At 50.3% G+C, this 9627-nt stretch overlaps 1 pseudogene; it reads left to right on the top strand.

The window, feature by feature from the left end:
- Positions 1–3761: 3761 nt before the first annotated feature.
- On the top strand, positions 3762–5725 carry LOC126534829 (uncharacterized; annotated as a pseudogene).
- Positions 5726–9627: the final 3902 nt, after the last annotated feature.

Raw genomic sequence — 9627 nt, 5'->3', positions numbered from 1 at the left:
TGACGAAGATTGTATCGGTCGGCGTCGTTGTGTTGTTGGTAGCGGATACGCATTCGTGCGAGCTGGCGTGCCTCTTCGGCGCATCGAGCGAATTCGGCAGCATCATTGACAACATTAGAACAGTAGGTGGGTAAGAGCATTGCGTCCAACGTTGTGACAGCTTCCCGGCCGTGCACCAAGCGAAAAGGGGTGAAGCCGGTAGTTTCTTGAACGGCAAACGTAACATTATGTGCAAACGTAACATATGGGAGAACATCGTCCCAGCTTTTGTGGTTGACGTCAACATACATGGAAATCATATCAGCGATCGTTTTGTTTAGTCATTCTGTGAGCCCATTCGTCTGGGGATGGTAAGCAGTGGCTTTGCGGTGGACGGTACCACTGAGAAGCATGATATCTTCTGTGAGCTGCGCTGTAAAAGCTGTGCCCCGGTCGGTTATAACCACTCTTGGAGCACCGTGGCGGAGTACGATACCATGTACAAAGATGGTCGCAATATCATTTGCTGTGCCTCGTGGGAGAGCTCTGGTTTCAATGTAACGTGTAAGGTAGTCTGTGGCAACAGCAATCCAACGGTTACCAGCCCTCGACGTGGGGAATGGTCCAAGCAAATCTATGCCAACCTGCTGAAAAGGGATCCGCGGAGGATCCACGGGATGGAGAAGACCAGCGGGACGCACGGGTGGTGTCTTGCGTCTCTGGCAGTCGCGGCATGTCTTCACGTATTGCTCTACGTCACGGCGAAGGTTAGGCCAGAAGTACTTTTGGCGTATGCGTGAAAACGTCCGTGCGATCCTAAGTGGCCCGAAGATGGATCGTCGTGAGAGGCCCGCAGGATGTCGTCACGTAGTGAAGAAGGCACTACAAGGAGGCAGGCGGTTGCGGTCGAGTGAAAACCCAATTTGTAGAGAACGCGATCGCGGAGAAAAAACGAGGATAACTTGCGGATGAACATACGAGGCGGCTCTGGTAGACGGTTCTCAAGGTAGTCGATGAGAGGCCGGAGTTCTGAATCATCGCGCTGTTGCTTGCTGATGTCTGATACTGAGATAATGGACAGAAATGCGTCCTCTTCATCAAACTCGCATGGCGACGGTTGAAGTGGAGCACGTGACAGGCAGTCGGCGTCGGTGTGTTTACGCCCGGACTTGAACACTATCGTCATATCGTATTCTTGCAAGCGAAGACTCCAGCGTGCAAGACGGCCAGATGGATCCTTCAGATTGGCGAGCCAGCACAATGAATGGTGATCTGTCACAACTCGAAACGATCGGCCGTACAAATATGGTGGGAACTTAGCAATTGCCCACACAACGGCCAAGCATTCCTTCTCCGTAGTGGAACAGTTACTTTCAGTTGGAGACAAAGTGCGGCTTGCATTCGCAATGACGCTTTCGGCTCTATCTTGCCACTGTACGAGGACGGCACCAAGGCCAACGTTGCTGGCATCCGTGTGCAACTCGGTGTCACTGTCTTCGTCAAAGTGTCCTAGAACAGGAGGTGTGCGCAGACGATTCTGGAGTTCACAGAAGGCTTCTTGTTGGTCCTGCTCCCAGACAAACGGAACATTATCCTTAGTCAGCCGCTGCAAGGGTTCGGCTATCCGTGAAAATTTGCCACGAAGCGTCGATAATATGCGCAAAGCCCTAGAAAACGGCGGAGTTCGTGTTTGTTCGAAGGTGTTGAAAACGAAGCAACAGCAATGGTTTTGTCGGGGTCTGGTTGAATAACCTCGTAGCTGACGACATGGCCTAAACATTTGAGTTCATCATACCCGAAATGACATTTTTCAGGCTTTAAAGACAGGCCAGCAGTACGAATTGCGTCAAGAACTGCTTGTAAGCGCAGGAGGTGCTGCTCAAAAGTTTCTGAAAACACAACAATATCATCTAAATAGACAAGGCATGACTGCCACTTGAGACCTGATAGAACCGTGTCCATCATGCGCTGAAAAGTAGCAGGCGCAGAGCACAATCCGAAAGGAAGGACCTTGAATTCGTAAAGTCCGTCAGGCGTAATAAATGCGGTTTTCTCACGGTCACGCTCATCAACCTCTATTTGCCAGTAGCCGCTGCGAAGGTCCATCGACGTGAAGTATCGAGCATGTTGAAGGCGGTCCAAAGAGTCGTCGATGCGGGGAAGGGGATAAACGTCCTTCTTCGTAACGTTATTAGGCTTGCGATAGTCAACGCAAAAACGCAGTGTGCCGTCTTTCTTTTTCACCAGAACCACAGGCGACGCCCATGGACTGGTGGATGGCTGTATGATATCGTCGGTAAGCATTTGTTAGACTTGATTTCGGATGGCGTCTTGCTCTTTACGAGAAACACGGTAGGCACGTTGGCGCACGGGTCTTTCATAAGGATTTGTAATAATTCTGTGTTTCGCAATAGGCGTTTGGTTGACCTTCGATGTTGAAGCGAAACAGTCCGCAAAAGACTGTAAAAGGCTTCGAATGCTATCCTGTTGTTCACCTGATAATCTAGAATTCACATCAATATTGATGTTGGCTGGTACCTCACAGTTAGAATCTCCATCATTGTGTCCTACAGTTAAACAAGCGGGAAAGTCACTGACTGGCTCCAAATAGGCGATGGCAGTTCGTGGGGCGAAGTGCTGGTATTCACGACTGAAATTAGTCACTAAAATCTGAGCAGTCCGTGACGACAGCTGCAAGATACCGCGGGCTACGCAAACCTGTCGAGCCAACAAGACTGACAGATTGCCTTCAGCGATTCCGAGATGGGGAGCATCATCGTCTGTTTCTACGGTGATCAACGCACTACTTCGGGGTGGTAAAGTAGCGCATTCACCCGAAACGCGTAACACCGTGGACTGTGGGTGGGAGTCGTTTGAATGAGTTGCGCGTTCGCTGGAAAAAGTGACAAGCAACTTGCGAAGGTTTATGATTGCGCCGTACTCCTGAAGAAAGTCCATGCCGAGTATGACCTGCCTAGAGCACTCTGCCAGTATAACAAATGAACCGACAAATGTGACCTCACAAATTTGTACCCTCGCAGTGCATTTGCCGGTAGGCGTGAGAACATGACCGCCGGCTGTACGGAGCTTAGGTCCTGGCCACGGTGTCGTCACCTCGCGAAGTGCAGTAACCAGCTGTCCGCTCATGACAGAATAATCGGCACCAATATCGACAAGAGCGGTTACCGGGTGGTTATCTACAGAAACGAGTATGTCGGCTGAAACATGTTCACGGTTTTCGAAGGAAGGTGTCGAAGGTACGCAGTCGTCGTTGTCGTCGTCGTTATCGTCGTCGTCGTCGACGCCGTAGTCGGGGTGTCGCAGCGGAGGATCTTTCGAAGTGCGTTGGACAGCGGCCCCACCCCCGGAGGTCGCTGTTCTTAGTTTCCCCGACTTGGGCTTGTGGGCCGGTTGCCCACGGAAGCGGAGAACGTAGTGTAGCGGCTAGGTGACGCCGATCGTCGAGGAGGTGGTGATCGTGACTGGCGCCTCTGTGGAGACGGAGATCGGGTCGTTGGCAGGGACTGTTCAACCGGTGGGAACTGCGCGTACGGCGACGAAGGTTGACTGGCCAGATATTGCTGGATTTCTCGCGGGCGCTCTCCCTCACGTGGGCGACGAGCGCCAGGGTGATAGCCCTGGAGTCCTATTCTCCGGTAGTAGCAGGCACGGTACAAGTGGCCCGCTTCGCCACAGTGGAAGCAGAATGGCTGATAGTCAGGTGTGCGCCACACGTCTGACTTTCGCGTATTGACTCTGGGGCTCGTGGCACGGCCGCCTCGATCACGCGCGCACGGCGGGGCTTGCTCCGGCCGTCCCATTCAGCGCGCACCCCATTGGAGAGGTGTAATCGGAGAAGTTTCCTCGCGCGCCGCGGAGCGGCGCTGTTCTCCCACTCCTGCCGACGGCGCGGCGGCATGGCACATGCTTGGAGAAGCGAATACATCGGAGCCCGACAACAAGCCCGACAAGATGCATTTCTTCTGTGCGACAGATGGACGCTTGAATTGGCTTGAGGACGAATTCCCGCAGTACCTTGAGAGTCTCCACAGTGCCTGCAAATCAAGTGGAAAAAAATTCCTAAGCCCAGAAACTTACGAGGCACTGCTGCTCACAAGCAAGTCTTCTGTTCTTTGTATTAAGTACTTGCTGGAGAGTGGGTTCTTTTATGTCCTCACGAGAAATCTGTCAAGTGATCCGGTTGAGGTCCTGTTCAGTGCTTTGCGTCAAATGGCGGGTTGCAATGACTGTCTAGACGCTAGAGCTGTCACCTTCGGCCTTGAAAAGTTACTCCGGACTGGCATCCTGTGTGCATCGCAGGCATCAAAGGTTGGAAATGGTCAGAGTGTTATGAGGTAAGCACACAAGTTTTGCTGCAAGGTTAAGTGTATTTCACTGTATATCAAGTTCTTGCGGTTTAATTTCACTTGTTCACTAATGCTAGTCTGTGCTGAACATGCTAGAAAATTTTCTTGGCATTTTTTCCTTCTGATGTCATTTCTGTCGTATTCATTTTTTTGTTCTCCAGCATGTACAGTGCTTCTACATCAACCCAATTGAGCAGAGTTGATCCAGCTGTGCCGAGCGGGACATCTTCAGGACTGGACACATCGAGCATTCCTCAGAACACCTCGGCTAAAACCAGTAGTGCACTACTCAGGTATGCACATCCGCTGCAGCACCATTTATTTGATGTCAGTTGTTCAAAAAGGACGCGCGCTTCCTTTGGTTCTTTTACCTCTGTACACCACATACAGTGGTAACCAACTTCTTGTTCTTGCACTGTTTTGTTTTTCAGCTTGTCTGAACCACCCGATATTGCGGATGATCAAAGCAGTGTGTCAGCAGCAACTAGCGATTTCCTACCTAGGTATGCATAGGCCCCAGCTCCGTTTAAAAAAAATGTGCTTTTCAAGCTAGTGCTGTTTCCCCATGCTTTTGCACCTTTTTCATGCCGGTCACTAATATGTAGTTTCTGTACCGTTTTGTTTTCTAGCATTTCTGAACCACCGAGTTTCGTGGATGATGTCAACAGTTTGCTGGCGCCCTTGAAAGTGATGCCCTGTAAGTAGGCAGACTTCATGTATTGCGCATGCAGTTATAATAGCCTTTCGAGCTTATTACTTTTTCAAGCCGGGATTGGAGCTCGATATTCCTTAATTAGTCCTGATATATGAGCACTTTGTTCTTACCTTTTCTTTTTCAGTGCAGCGGCCGCCTTCAACAGTGGAAACCGCTGCAGTAGCATACGTCGCCGGTTTCGTCGTTGAAGCGATAGAAGAACAAAGGATGTGCAGCGCCTGCCCGAGACTGAATGATTCGGAACCATCAATATCACCAGTGATGGGACTTATTAACCACCGAACTAGAGGGGGTTTGGTGTTCCCAAAGCCCGAGGTTCAATGTTCTTGTAAAAGTAAAGAAGGCCATCGACATCGCAGTGCCACGTATTGGCACAAACGATGTGTGCAAGATCACGGCAATGATTTTGCCGCATCTGGAGAGTTGTCCTCTATTTTATATGCGAGGCAAGAGAAGACCATGCCTCGGTCACATCGTCAATAGTGGCAAAGAAATTCATAAAGCCCCTCCTATCAAACATTGTTGCTCTTGTTACGGACAGAGTGGCCTATCGCAAAAAATTAAACACTAAGCCGCTCAGTCGAAAGGTTTTGCGCGTTTAAACAGCTCGAGCGCGCGCGAGATGACAACCTTTTATTGTAAATAAATTCCTGCATACACTGACTTTGTTATGCTGGTAATTTTTACCACGAATATAGTCATGATATTCAAGTATACAGACTAATCAGAGCGACAGGACGTTGCCCTCCGCGGCTGTCGACTCATGGTGAGCAGATTCTCTCGTACAGGAGGAACAGTGATGAGCTCGCCTAAGGAATATAAAATTGACAGCTCAGGGTGCAACACGCCTGCCCATTTTCTTCATAGTACAATTGCCATTTTCCTTCCAGGCTGTTTTTTGACCGGTAAAGACGTTCTGACCGAGCTTGTACGTCATGCACAAACGTTCATGAATTCACAGGGGAAAAAAATTACTACTGCGTTGCCTCGTGAGACGTGGCACTTCTTTTATAAAGAAGCAATGCCTTTCCATACTTCCATGCTTTCATTGGCCTGCTGCGCCCAAAACCCGCAGATATGATTGTTTTCCGGGGAGCACTCGTTTCGCATGGCATCATGAGTGCCCGCTTCGGGCAACATGCGGCCGCAGCGTCTGGAGCTTAGTAAGAAAATAAATACCTAGCCGCAGGAGTAATTGGTGTTCTTGTGTAAATTTGTATTCATCGCGGTTTTCCGCCACTCTTCATCACGCAATACGTCCAAGGCGCCGCAAATCGCCTCTTGCGAAGCCATAGCAGGGGAGGCGAGGGGTCGGGCACGCGCGCCGCGGTGCGGCGAAAAGAGCGGCTGCGCCACTCTCCGCAATTACGCCCTCTCCGTCCGAATGGAACGGCCGGAGCAAGCCCCGTGCGCGCGTGATCGAGGCGGCCGTGCTCGTGGACCCGTACATATTTGTACGTGAAGCTTGGCCCTGGAGGTGGCGCAGCGGTTCTTCAGAAGAAGGCGGGTTACGATGGTTCCCGGGTTGCGCAGGTAGCCTCACTGCTTGCGCATAAGTCAGTACGGGGGTGGCTTCAGGTCTGGTTTGCACGAATGGCTGTGCCGCCTGGCGGACTTCTTCACGGACGATATCTGTGAGGGATGTTACGGTCGGTTGAAATCGCACTCCCTGTAGTCGATCGAGCTCCTCACGCACGACGCTACGTATAAACTCTCGAAGCCCATCGGTGTCATAGGGCAACGAGAGAGAAGATGATGATCCCAGGCTGATTTGGCGATCGTAGACCGAGGAGCGTTGCTGAAGGGCTCGCTCCATTGTTGTCGCCTCACTGACGAACTCAGCTACTGTAGCTGGAGGCCTTCGCATCAGTCCAGCAAACACCTGTTCTCTCACTGCACGCATCAGCAAGCGTACTTTCTTCGCTTCTGTCATGCCAGGGTCAGCACGCTTAAAAAGCCGCGACATTTCCTCTACGAACATGGCTACGCTTTCGTTCGGCCTTTGAACCCTATTCTGAAGGGTTGAACCCTATTCTGAAGGGCTTGCTCTGCTCGCTCTTTTCTTGCGGGGCTGCTGTACGTATCGCGTATCTGCCGTTGAAATTCTTGCCAGGTGGTGATAGATGGCTCGTGGTTAGCGAACCATGTTCGGGCAGAGTCCTCTAGGGCGAAGTAAACGTTCCTTAACTATTTCTGCTCGTCCAAATAATTGACGTCTGCCACACGATCGAAGTCATCGAGCCAGTTTTCCACGTCCTCAAAAGGCTCACCATGGAACGGCCGCGGCCAGCGTGAGGTGTGGAAAACCAGCGACGCAGGAGGCTGTCCCGTTCCATATGTCTCCTGTGTCTGGCTTGCAGTTGTGGTGGACATCCTCGGCAGATCTTGCGGGCCGTATTCCGGAGGCAGTCTTTGAAGCCGTCTGCTTTTGCGTAGGTTGTCCGCTTCCAGTTCCTGGGGGTCAGAGTACATAGACGCGTACCCAGCAGCTCCACCAGTTTGTCACAGACAAAGCCACAAGAGACTTCGGTCGACGCTATAGATCTTTCTATATATCGCTGTCCTGGCACCTTCGTCGTTCTCTTCTTCTGGGAGCCACCCAACATGCCTAGCATGTGACAGCGAATCGCACCGAGTGGCTGTGAGCTGTGTCGAGGCCGTGGCAATATGCCGACGACATAACCATATGGAGTGCCAAGGGCAATGTAGGAGAGACAGAGACCAGATTACAGGAAAGTTTCCATGTTGTAGAGAACACACTGAAAGACATGGGGTGGAAATGCTCGGCAGCCAAATCAGAACTCTTAGTCAATAAACATCGCAGAAAAGGTCATAAACCAAGAGGTTACATTCCGGAAGATGAGCCAAGAGTGTGCTTATACACTCATGAAGGAACCACAATCAGGCTAGTTGAAAAAATCATGGTTCTTGGGTATCACATAGACGGAAACAATACTAACTATAGAACAATACAACATATCTCGAATAAAACAGGTGAAGTCATTAGGTTACTAAGGAGAATTACCAATAGACACAGAGGCTTAGGAGAACACAGCGCTTTGAGGCTAATACACGCCTTTGCTCTCTATCACTTCACTTATGTGGCTGGATTATTCAAATGGAAGCAGGCAGAGCTTAACAAACTTAATGTGATGCTCAGGAAGCTCGTTAAAATAGCCCTAGGGACACCCAGTAACGCTGCAACCGACAAACTCATGAGTCTAGGGGTGCACAACACAATGGTAGAAATTGCGGAAGCCCAACAGCTAGCGCAACACGAAAGATAGACAAAGTCACGAGCTGGCAGGAACATATTACAGGCAATAGGTCCAGGGCTGAATACATTAAGGAGCCCTGTAGAGGCTGAAGTTGAATTATGGACTGAAGTTGGGAACAAGATCAGAACCAACTGTCTCCCAAGAAACATGCATCCAGAATATGGTGTCGAAAGGAGAAAGGCAAGAGCTAAAGCACTCTTGCAGGAAATAGAGCAGCAGAACCAACTGGCAGCTATAGTTGATGCTGCCTGGGTGAAAGGTAAAGAAGCATATAGGGCCATTGTATCAAATTATCAAGGGAAGGAGCAAGACGCTCTCACTATTTTAACCAACGACCCCATGGTGGTAGAACAAGCGGCAATTGCTCTAGCCATCAGGAGTAATAAGTGGGCCTGCATATACAGTGATTCGAAATCGGCTGTAAAGTGTTTTGATAAAGGCTACGTAGCTGGAGTTGCAGCTAAACATTTTGAAAACATTGGGATTATGAGAACTGAAATCCGATGGTTTCCTGCGCATATGGGGAAAGTGGACGAGACTCGGCTAAACCTCAATGAGGTTGCTCATGACTTGCCACGAGGACTTGCTAACCGTGACAGTCACAACCGAGCCGTCCACCATCAAACCAGGGAATCTAGAGATCATTTAATAACATACAATGACGTTACCAAAGTATACTATTTAGGACGCAGACAATTCCCATTGCCACCTTCAAAACTGAACAGGGCTCAGGCAATCTCACTGTGCTTATTGCAAGCGGGTACATATCCCACAGCGTACACCATTAATAAAATATATCCAGAGAGGGAGATTAAGATGGACTGCAACGTTTGTAATGGCGTCATTGGAATCAGACATATGCTGGCGGGGTGTCCCGCGACTCTCCTCAACCTCGTTGAAGAATGGACACAGTGGGAGGAAAGGATTCAAAGCCCATTGTTTCAGGACCAACTAAGGGCAGTCCAGGGGGCCCATGATGCCACTGAAAGGTTTGGCCTGACAGTGCCAACGTGGGAGCGGCCCGCCTTGGCTTAAGAAGTCGAGCCTCCGGATATCATCACAATAAGTTTTCACACAGACACACACCGCAGGGTCGAGAAGACACTACGGAAGCGGTTGATCGTCAAATCAACCATTCTGTGGCCGCCGCGTTAGCTTTGCGGCTATGGCATTTCTAGAGATCGTGGATTTGATACCAATCGTAGCAGCCGCATTTCGACGGGGGCGAAATAGAAGACGCACGTGCACTTAGATTTTGGGACACTTTAAAGAGCATGACGGTGTTGAA

This window comes from Dermacentor andersoni, chromosome 7, assembly GCF_023375885.2.
Source record: "Dermacentor andersoni chromosome 7, qqDerAnde1_hic_scaffold, whole genome shotgun sequence".
In the NCBI taxonomy this organism is placed as follows: domain Eukaryota; kingdom Metazoa; phylum Arthropoda; class Arachnida; order Ixodida; family Ixodidae; genus Dermacentor; species Dermacentor andersoni.
The sequence above is the reverse complement of the archived record's forward strand: the minus strand, read 5'-3'. Positions and strand labels throughout refer to the sequence as shown.